Raw genomic sequence first — 12039 nt, 5'->3', positions numbered from 1 at the left:
CCAGTAATGCTGCACACCTAGCGACTTCAAGGAGAATCCAAAAATTGTGGTAGAAGGGAACTAATGATATCTGCCTCAAGGATAGAACCATCACCCTTCACCATCAGAGCCTACAATTCTGAGTGAATATGTAGGACAAGGCCTACGTGCCCCCCAGCAAATCTCAGCTAGGGCAGTACCATAAACATGCACCCAAGATAAACTCACGGAATCCCCTCTGGAAGAGGAACCCCAGCACAATATTATGCCAAAGTATTGATGCACAAAATCTATTGATAAACATGGAAAAGATTTTTGAGTGAGCCCCCCGAAGTTCACAAATAAATTATCACACTGATGAATGTAGCAGAAGTAATCAAAGTACACCAGTAGAGCCTTGTGTTCACATATTGTAAATGCAACAGTTATTCCTCTGTGCAGGCCACATGTTAGCCTTAAAGCTCCTCTGAGGAGATCAGGTGTTGGCTTTGGGGTGGTAGTCCACCAAACATTTTGTCCTACTCTGTTGAAGTAAGCCTCAGCAAGGCCTACTAGTGCAAAGGGTTCACCTTTCTCTGCACAAAGTCCTCAGACTATTATTTAGCCATTCAATCCATAGTTGAATGAAACCACACCTTTACTCCTTATACACATATCTCCAAGGTCAAGAACCATGGCTTTCAATTTGATACACTGTTATGTTTGGGGTAACAGGTGAGCTCTGTGTCCTCTACATGATTTCATCAAATAAGATTTTACTATTCAACTAAATTATATAGCGGTAAGGGCAATGATCCTTTTCAAAACACATTATGGCTAATGTGTAATTACTTTGCAATAAACATTTTTATTCATAGTGTCAATTGTCCCATTTTCAAGCATTAATGGTGAGCTAAATTCCACTTTGAGACCTACCATTAGCTGGGAGCAGTAAATGGGCTGGCATTCACAGAATCGTCCTGATAACACAAAGCTACAGCTGAAGGTGGAAGGTCTAACCATTCATGCAAAGGTGTTTGTGTGACAATCACTGGCATGAGGATGACTAGTACTATTGAAGACTAGTCGTAAGTAATCAGGACATTAACTATATGTTTCTGATCATTATCTAGTCTTTGCTGCTAGTGAGAAAGTCTAAAGACATATTACCCTTAATAACATTAAGAATGAACACACACAAGCACACCCACATAGGCCAGTAATGCTGCACACCTAGCGACTTCAAGGAGAATCCAGAAATTGTGGTAGAAGGGAACTAATGATATCTGCCTCAAGGATAGAACCATCACCCTTCAGCCATCAGAGCCTAGAATTCTGAGTGAATATGTAGGACAAGGCCTACGTGCCCCCCAGCAAATCTCAGCTAGGGCAGTACCATAAACATGCACCCAAGATAAACTCACTGAATCCCCTTTGGATGAGGAACCCCAGCACAATATTATGCCAAAGTATTGATGCACAAAATCTATTGATAGACATGGAAAAGCTTTTTGAGTGGGCCCCCCGAAGTTCACAAATAAATTATCACACTGATGAATGTAGCAGAAGTAATCAAAGTACACCAGTAGAGCCTTGGGTTCACATATTGTAAATGCAACAGTTATTCCTCTGTGGAGGCCACATGTTAGCCTTAAAGCTCCTCTGAGGAGATCAGGTGTTGGCTTTAGGGTGGTATTCCACCAAACATTTTGTCTTACTCCTCCATTTTTGCACACTTTACTACTGCTAACCAGTGCTAAAGTGGTTGTGCTTACGCCTTTTTTTTGTATTGTTTTTATTTGTCACACATGGTGAATACAGAGCAATTGAGATTCAAACTATAGGGGAACCACCGCAATTATTGCCACATAATAAATAAAATATAATTAAGAAGTCCACTTTTTTGGTCCAGACCATGGAAAGCAAGATAATGTACAATGATACAATAATCAAGTAAAAGTAAAAGAAAGATACAGAGGCTGGCGTAATTGCACCAGATATTGACTAACAGAAATCAAACATTCTCATAATATTTCTAGTTTAAAGGATTTCAACTAAAAAATGCCCATGATCAATCAAATTTTATAATGGTGGGGAGCTCTCTAGCTTTGGCCAATGCCAATTTGGACTTTAATATCTCCTGGATGAAGGCCCACCCCTCAGCAGGCTTTGGAAGGGAAAGGGAAACCCATGAACTAGCAATGGTGAGCTGAGCCAAAACAATGAATATTTAAAGCAAGCATTTTACACTCAAATCCTTAGAGCATCTAGTCTTGTCACTTCCACTCCCCCCCCCATTTTGAGACTCTCTCCGGCATGTATTACAACAGACAGACAGTCCTGAATTGCTGTAGTTTTAAACTTACAGAATGCACCAAGTGATCGACTGTGTCCAGAGTACTCTGACTTTCAGATGCAGAGATCTCTGAGGGCAACAACCTACTCTACTTAGCTGCCAGCAGGATACTATCATCTGTACTGACAGAAACTTTGATACATTGCACTAATTGAAGGCTGCCTTAAATAAATATGACGTTAACTCATTGCCTTCAATATAAACCATGAACTCACAGCCTGAAGAAGAGAAGAAATAATCCCTGTGCTGTAAGTATTTAAAAAAGAAATGATGGGGGGGATCAAGTGATGCCTGGAGCCCTGCAAATGAGCAGAATCCATCAAACCATAAAGTTGTCCAATAGCTGTCACTCACCATAAATCACAATGGCTATGCCCATCACACTCACAAATGGTTTTGACACTAGTCTTTTGTGACTCCAGACAAGATGGGGCCAAGACACGGAGGCAGGGAATTCCAAACACTACTGAGGGTGGAAACCCCCAGAACGTTCTCCTACTTGAAAGTAGCATCAGGCATAAATAGTGGATCCTCAGACCCAACCCATCAAAACAACTCTAGACCTGTGGAATACTTACAAGGACTGTTGTGTTATTTTGCAAGAAGGACTGTTACTCTGTGGCCCTGATGTCTTGCTGCTTGAGTAAAAAGGACTGGAGCAGCCTCCTGATCCCCGGACCACCAGAGAGACTCCAAGGGCTAGTTGGCTGGCTTACTGATAAGAGCCTCAGGGACAGAAAAGGCTACAAGTACCTTGAACCCAGCACCTACACTCTCGCTGCTGTGGGTCTTGCCTGCCAGCCAAGCTGCAGTCCTGTAAGCAAAACAAATGCAAGGCAATGTGTCTCCTTGCAGCTGCATCAGACTCACCACAATATGACACATCCCCAACACCGGACCTCGTGTTTCAGCCGCAGTCTCCTTGGAATCCTTAATACAGGCTTTCACACTGCAACCCCTTTGTTGACAACCACCTTGATGATGAAGCAGAACTTCACATCGCTGCCTTGCAGCTCCTCAGAACACCCTCTGCATGATGCATCTCCGTCGTAGCATTTCACAACACTCTGCAACCAGGATTTGAGGTACTTTGTTCAGCAGGTTCCTTGGACCCTGGGTCCAGCCCACACTTCATGGTAGTCGGCCTATTCTTGGGCCTGACTGAATAACCACAATTTGCGCTTTGTGCTTCGAGGCATTATTTTCACTTAAATCTTCAAATTGCATATCTTTGATTCTACTGACTAGATTTTTATCATTTTTGTCTCAAATAATTAACTAATATTTACTCCATTTTATCCAAATTGATGTGGGATTCTTCTTGTGTTGTGTTTTCTCTCCATTATCGTTTTCATAAATACTTTAATCATTGCCTCTCAATTAAGCTTGACTGTTTTTTGTGCAAGCTATGCAAGGCTAAGCACAGGTTAATTTAGTGAGTCTTTTTGGTTCTCTTTGCAGTGGATTGTGGCTGATGCTTGCCCAGGGACCACACCCCAGTCAACCAAAAATCACATTTCTCACACACCCTTTGATAGCAAAGGGACATTTTATGATTGGGTTCCTCTAATTGGAAAGTGTGATTTAGTGTTTCTTACTGATAATGGCTGCAACTTGCTATGTTTCATCTGGCTATCTCAGTGACTCTGTTGTATCTAAAATGGCATAAGAAGGAATTTGTCTCCTGGCCCAGAGTTCTTGAAGCAGAGCTGGGCATCTGTGATGCTATTAATTGTGTTTGACCAATGATGGCGCACTTCTCCGCCGTGACACTCACAACAGGCTTGGCAGACTTCCTCTGAACCTTCCCCACCGTCTTTGGAGTTACAGCTGACTCACCAATCGCCTTGGATCCCATTTCACTTGTTCTCCCACCAGGAGTCTTGACACGGTCCTGTCGTCCACTCTCCCCCATTTTGGTGCCTTTACAGGGGGTGGGCTGACAGTGCCTAGGCTCCGGGTCCTACTGCCTGCCCTGGTGGACGGTGCACTCCAAAAACCTGGAACACGCACCACTGGTACTGGAGGCTTTTTGGCTGAGGAGCTACGACGGGACTGATGAACTGGAGGGGGGGGTGGGGGCAAAAAGGTCAATTTGACAGAGGGACAGTTTCTGACGGACACTGGGATGGGTAGTTGGAGGGGGTCTGGGAGTGGAGGTAGAGGAGGTGGTTGTAGGAGGTGTCACTTTAGGTGTTTTGGGTGCAGGTGCAGGTACTGGAGGCTGTCGTGAGGTGGATGGATGTTGGCTGAGTGATTTCCAGCGTTTGTGTACTTTGGGAGGGGGCATCACAGACACACTGGGAGAGGACACAGGGGACGTGTTAATGGCAGTGGAGGTGGTGAGTGCAGGTGAGCGGCTTGTGGTGCTGGGTGTCCTGGTGCGAGTCCTAGTGCCTGTAGATGTGGTGCATGCAGGTGTGTGTGTAGACGAGACTGGGAGGGAGGAGGGAGAAGAGGAGGAGGGGGACACAGTGGAGACAGTGGATGTTGCTGTGTCTGTATGGGTGTGATGCTTGTGTGAGTGCCTGTGGTGTGTGTGGTGCCTATGTTTGCTTGAGCTACTTGTGTGTGTTGACTTGTGTGCCTGCTGGTCTGTAGGTGTGCTTGGGATGGGCTGGGGTACAGGGGATTGGGTCTGGGTGGAGGAGGTTGGAGGGAGGAGGCTGGACACAGGGACAATGGCTGCCATCAGTGCTGAAGCCAGAGATTGCAGGGTTCGCTGAAGGACAGCCTGACCAGTATGAATTCCTTCCAGGAATGCATTACCGTGTTTCAACTCTCGTTCTACACCCTGGATGGCATTCACAATGGTAGACTGCCCAACAGTGAGTGACCTGAGGAGGTGAATGGCCTCCTCACTGAGGGCAGCAGGGGTGACTGGGGCAGGGCCTTAGGTGCCTGGGGCGAAGGTGATGCCCACCCTCCTGGGTGAGCGGGCATGGGACACACGCTGAGGGGCTGCTGGGAGGGCGGTGCTGGTAGGGGAGGTGGCGGCTGTACCTGTAGAAGTGGGGTGCACAGACGGTGCCGCCACCACAGGGGAGCTCCCATCGGCGGACAAGTCCGTGTCGCTGGATGGTGATCTGGTGGCCGACGTGAAGCTCCCCTCGCCCTCCGTCCCACTGGTGAATTCACAGTCTGTGGTGTGGCCCTCCATGGCCATGTGGGATGCAGCTCCCTTGTGCTCCGGTGCCACTGTACCTCCGCCTGTTGATGCTGATGTACAAAAGGACAGGGAATGCAGGAAAAGGGGGGAGACAGAAGAAAGAGAGTTTTAGTACATGGCATACCGCTACCGTTGGCGGACAAGACAGACGCAGCAGCCCCATGCATTATGCCGTGCTCCTGACCTCTGCACATGCTATTTCTGGGAAATGGCCTATATGGCAATGGTAGTAATCTGCCCACATGGATGGCAAAGGGGCAACTATACATCAACTTCCCTCTGTTTTGAGCTGGGGTAGAGATGCCACATGGCCTACATAACGGAGGGGCCTCGCCTACCAAACTCGATCTGGCCTAGGGACACCCACAACCCGCCACCCCCACCCAGACACCTCCACTGCACGCAAAGTCCATATGATGAGGTAGTACTCACCCCCTTGTGTCTGCTGTGATGTCCTTAAGCGCCCATCCAACTCCGGGTAGGCCACCGCCAGGATCCGGAACATCAGGGGGGTCATGGTGCGACGGGCACCCCTCCCACGTTGGGAGGCCATCCCCAGCTGAACCTCCGCCGCTTCTTGCTGCAGCGGCGAATGTCCTGCCATCTCTTACGGCAGTGGGTGCCCCGTCTCTGGTGGGCCCCCAGGGTCCAGACTTCCTTGGCGATGGCAAGCCAAATGTCCCTCTTCTGGTGGGCGCTGACCTACATGACATGCACAAGGAAAGAGGACAGTCATTACCTACTGCACCGTCGTTGTGATTGGCCCCCTCCTAACTCTATCCCTGTGGCCCATTCATCCCCATGCATAACTGTTCTATGTACTCTGCCCCCTTCCCTCATCCACCCAGCCCTCTCCACCCAAGCCAAGCCCATACAACGTGCTCCCTGTGTACTAACCTGTTGGTCTGGAGGACCGTAGAGTAGCGTGTACTGGGGGAGGACCCCATCCACAAGTTTCTCCAACTCCTGTGCAGTGAAGGCGGGTGCCCTTTCCCCAGACGCAGCAGCCATCGTCGATTCCAGACCGAGGTCCCAGCAGCACTAGCAGTGTAGGTCCTCTCCTTTCGAAGGTCAGGTATCTAGTGATTGAAGAGATAGAAAATGGTGGTGACGTCCGCGGCAGTGACGTCCGCGGCGGTGCGCATCATCACCAGCGGCGCACCTGTTCATTGGCTCCTGGGACCCGTAGGGTCCAAAGTTAACCAATGCACCATTGCGCCGCGCTCTACCACCGCCTACCGCGACGGTGTCCAACGCCAGCGCAGTTACCCCACAATCCCATTGTCCCAGTTTAGAGGTCAGGCAGCCGCCATTTCAGGGGCCCACATGTCTTCAATTACTACTGCGTCACACATACCGAGGCCTATACTCAAAACCTTTCCCGGGTGGGTTAATTGTCTGTTGTAGTCTTGTGTGTGACTGTGGGTACATACCTGGAGGAATGGTGACAGTTTCTTCGCTGTTGTCCTTCTTAGGCACCGTCAGTTGGGACATATTGGAAGATGGCGGAATCCGCCGGTGTACCGACCGCTGGTGGACCTGTTGACAATGGAAGAGCGACATGTCATCGTGACCTACCGGTTTGACCGTGCCACAATCCAGGAACTATGTACCCAGTTGGAGCCAGACCTGATGTCACCAATCCGCCATCCGACTGGAATCCCCCCTGACGTGCAGGTGCTGTCAGTGCTGCATTTCCTTGCAAGTGGGTCTTTTCAGACAACAGTGGCCATGGCATCAGGGATGTCCCAGCCTATGTTTTCCAACGTCTTGTCCAGAGTGTTGTCTGCCCTGCTGAAACACGTAAGGAGATACATCATTTTCCCTGAGGTGGAGGATTTGCCTACCGTGAAAGGTGATTTCTATGACCTTGGACATATCCCCAACGTCATAGGTGCCATTGATGGACCCATGTAGCTCTGGTCCCCCCCGCAGGAATAAACAGGTGTACAGGAACAGGAAGAGTTATCATTCTATGAATGTACAGATGGTCTGTTTGGCAGACCAGTACATCTCGCAGGTAAATGCTATGTTCCCTGGCTCTGTGCATGACGCCTACATTTTGCGGAATAGCAGCATCCCTGATATGATGGGTCAACTCCAGAGGCAACGTGTATGGCTTTTGGGGGACTCTGGTTACCCCAACCTGTCCTGGCTATTGACCCCAGTGAGGAATCCCAGGACCAGGGCAGAGGAACGGTACAATGATGCCCATGGGCGGACTAGGAGGGTAATCGAACGCACCTTCGGCCTTCTTAAGGCCAGGTTCAGGTGCCTCCATATGACTGGTGGATCCCTATCCTACTCACCGAAGAAGGTGTGCAACATCATCATCGCCTGCTCCATGCTCCATAACTTGGCATTGCGACGCCAGGTGCCTTTTCTGCAGGAGTATGATCCAGATGACGGTGTTGTTGCAGCGGGGGAGCCTGTGGAGCCTGTGGACAGTGATGAGGAGGAAGCTGATGAAGATGAAAACGACAACAGGCAGTCAGTCATACAGCAATATTTTCAGTGAGACACAGGTGAGTATATTTTCATGTTTCACATATTATTAACTTTCACACGTCTATGTCTATCCTGTACCTACATTTCACTCCCTATTTGTTAACCGAGTTGTCCCCTTCCATTTCACTTTCACTATTGTGGTAACCTACGTGTCAACAGCTTGCACCCTTGAAAAACTTGTGATGTGTGACATTGGTATGTTGGCCTTCCAATGGGTAACCTTTTTTAACACTGTAATTGACAATACAAAGTTCACAATCATTGACTGACTCCAGTTTTATTAGTGTTTCAAGGGTGTTTATTTAAGTGCATAACAATGACGGGGGGTTGTGAAATGGGGATGGGTGATGGTGGAGGAATGTCCATGGCAGAGTCCAGTCTCTTAGTCTCACAGGTACATTGCACATCTGGCCATTGGAAGTGGAGCTGGGGCAGTTCCGATTTGGACAGGGTAACAAGGTGGGACAGTGGGAGGACGATCAGGGTGGTCTTATTTCCTGGCGGGGGTCTTGCCATCTTGCTCTGTCCTGTTGCTGGATCTCAGGGCCCGCTTGCGTGGTGGTGGTCCGTCTGCAGGGGATGGGGTGCTGGTGTGTTGGTCATGTGGCGGTGCCTCCTGTACATTAGCGCCGGCAGAGGTGGTGGGCATTTCATCGTCGTGGCTAGTGTCAGGGGCCCCTGGGAGTACCACGGTGTCCCTCAAGGTCTTTTGAATGTCCGTCAGCACCCCTACAATGGTGCCCAGGGCGGAGCCGATGGTCCTGAGCTCCTCCCTGAACCCCAAATACTGTTCCTCCTGCAGATGCAGGGTCTCCTGCAACTTGTCCAGTACTGTTGCCATCGTCTCCTCGGAGTGGTGGTATGCTCCCATGATGGAGGAGAGGGCCTCGTTGAGAGTAGGTTCCCTTGGCCTGTCCTCCCTCTGTCGCACAGCAGCCCTCCCAGTTCCCCTGTGTTCCAGTACCTCCGTCCCCTGGACCGTGTGCCCACTACCACTGCCCCCAGGTCCCTGTTGTTGTTGGGGTGGTGGGTTAGCCTGGGTGCCCTGTAGTGGTGGACACACAGCTGAATGACCTGTCCTGGGTAGGGAGGTTTGGGCCCGCTGGGTGGGTGCTGTGCTGGTGTTCCCAGAGGGTGGCAGTTCGGTGTTGGGCTGTGGCTGGGCAAGGGGAACCGACTGTCCTGAGGCCCACGATGGTCCGGGCTGGTCATCAAGATCCAGTGGGGCAGAGCTGCTGTCGTCACTGTGGGCCTCTTCTGGGGGTGGAGTGGTGTTGTCTGGACCCTCTGGTGTGGTGACGTTCCTTCGGGTTCCTGCGGGGGTATGAGTACATGATTATTGCATGTGTGTGTTTCATGATGTGCAATATTTGGGTGTGCGTGTACCCCAGTGCAGGCATTCCTGTGTGGGGTCTTGTGTGGTGATAGTTGGGGGTGTTGTGGGTCTGTGCAGTGGACATGCTTTAGTGATGGGTATCCATGCTTAGTTAGGTCATGCAGGTTTTGGGGTTGGGATGGGTGGTTGGTGTCATGGGTAGATAGGTGAGGATTTGGAGTGATAGGGGAGGGTGTGAGGGTGGGGGTGTGTGATAGCATGCAGGTAGGGTGGGGGATATGATAGTTGAAATTTGACTTACCAGTGTCCGTTCCTCCGACGACTCCTGCGAGGCCCTCAGGATGCAAGATGGACAAGACCTGCTCATCCCATGTTGTTAGTTGTGGGGGAGGAGGTGGGGGTCCGCCGCCAGTCCGCTGTACCGCGATGTGGTGCCTGGATACCGTGGAACGCACCTTCCCCCATAGGTCGTTCCACCTCTTCCTGATGTCCTCCCTATTTCTTGGGTGCTGTCCCACAGCGTCGACCTATCGACTATTCTTTGCCATAGCTCTATCTTCCTGGCTATTGATGTGTGCTGTACCTGTGAGCCAAATAGCTGTGGCTCTACCCATAGGATTTCCTTGACCATGACCCTGAGCTCCTCCACGGAGAAGCGGGGGTGTCTTTGGCGTGCCATGGGGTGGTGTGTGTGATGTGTGGGGGTGGTGTATGTGTTGATGAGTGTGGTGAGTGTAGTGGTATGTGGTGTTTTGTGCGTGGGTGTTGTGTGGGTGATGGTGTAGTGTGCCTCTGTGTGATGGGTTCTCTATTCTGTGCTGTCTCTCTCTGGCCTTCTCTCAGAAATTGTGGTTGTAAGGGTTTGTGTGTGATGTGGGTGTGTGTTTTATATAGTATTGGGTGTGTGGGAGTGTTGTTTGTATGTGTATCAGGTGTGTGTATTTTGAATTGTCCAATGTGGCGGTGTTTTGGAGATGTGTGTGTATTTTGAGCGCGGCGGTGTGTACCGCCAATGGAATACCGCGATTGAAAGACCGCCGCGTGGATTCGTGGGTCGTAATAGCATGGGCGTATTTCTGTTGGCGTGGAGGTGGAGGATTTGTTTCCGCATGTTTATCGCTGACCTTTGGTGTGGCGGTGTTGTTTGGGTGTCTGAATTTCGGCGGATTCCGAGATGTGTGTCATAATAGCTGTGGCGGTCTACCGCGGCCGCGGCGGTGTATTGGCGGTCTTCTGCACGGCAGTAAGCGCCTTCTACTGCCAAGGTCGTAATGACCACCTATATGTTTTGTTCAGTTCAGCTGCCTATTGGCTTTGACATAGCATTAGCCATTACATGCTGTGTTCTGCCTATTGGCTTTGACATGCTGTATTCAGTTTAGCTGCCTATTGGCTTTGACATGATATTAGACATTACATTTTGTATTCAGCTTAGCTGCCTATTGGCTTTGACATGATATAAGACATGGCATTCTGTATTCAGCTTAGCTGCCTATTGCCTTTGACATGATATTAGACATTACATTTTGTATTCAGCTCAGCTGCCTATTGGCTTTGACATGATATTAGACATTACATTTGATATTTAGGTTAGCTGCCTATTGCCTTTAACGTGGAGTTAGACATTGCAGTTGAGAATCCAAGCTGTATTTTTCCAAGCTGTGTTTTTTACACAAGATGAACCAAGCTGTTTTCTTCACACCAGACTAGACCTGATAAGAGAGAGTACATTTGGTGTTTTCCTTTCTGCTCAGGCTTGGGAAGAGGAGAAGTCTAGGAGATCTGGCCAGTCTCCAAAGGCTTGCGTAGTTTTCCCAAGTCTGAGAGGAGGGGGCACGCTTTTGTAAGGATGACTCTGGGCTTCAGAGATTTAGATTTGAATCTGCTTGACTTCAGGCTGGAACTAGGCGCCAGTAGCCAGTCTCCCATTTGGGTAGATAATCTCTTTCTCGCAGTTGACCGGAGTCATCAACTTGCAGACCCCAGAAAGATAAAGCTGAGTTAGGCCCTGCCGCCGTGCTCAAACGGTGAAGAATTTAATGTGTTATGCTTTGCATTGAATATATAATCTGCTGTGTACATTGCAACTGAGAAGTACTGTGATATATTTTGTTTTCATTGCTGCAACTACTTTTACTCTTTTGAACGTGTGCTTGAAATCTATTAGTTCGTCTCTCAAGAACTTGTGGGTGGGGAAGAATTAACAACAATAAAGGTCTTCTTTGAACTCAGAAGTGCATTCCAGAGAGGTTCTGTAAGCTCTGACACAAGATAAGTAGGAAGGCAGAACAGCATCAGATACCGATTTAAAATCAAATGACTAACTTCTTTACACCAATATACAAAGTAGAAAGTGATTTTGAACTTCAGTTACACCTTATTTTTCTCTCTATCAGAATCACACGTGGCCCACAGAACACTCCCAGATAAAATTCAAGAAAACATTGTTTCAGTTACTTTCCAGTATTCTTCAATACACTGATTTGTGTTCCTCCTTGTCCCAGTCCTTACCTGACGAGGCATTTCCAGGCTCTGATAAAAAAACTAGCAGGCTCTCTGATCACGATCTGACCTAAATTAGCCTTTTTTCTATGTCTTGGATATAACTGCCTAAAATGCCTCCCTTCCCTCTCCTCTCCCTTCCCATTTTAAGATAAAAATATAATCTATTTTTGTAAATTGATTTTGGATTTTTAAACTGTTTCCTGTGTT

The sequence above is a fragment of the Pleurodeles waltl genome, chromosome 4_2, assembly GCF_031143425.1.
Source record: "Pleurodeles waltl isolate 20211129_DDA chromosome 4_2, aPleWal1.hap1.20221129, whole genome shotgun sequence".
Lineage (NCBI taxonomy): Eukaryota > Metazoa > Chordata > Amphibia > Caudata > Salamandridae > Pleurodeles > Pleurodeles waltl.
This window is presented reverse-complemented; position numbering follows the sequence as displayed.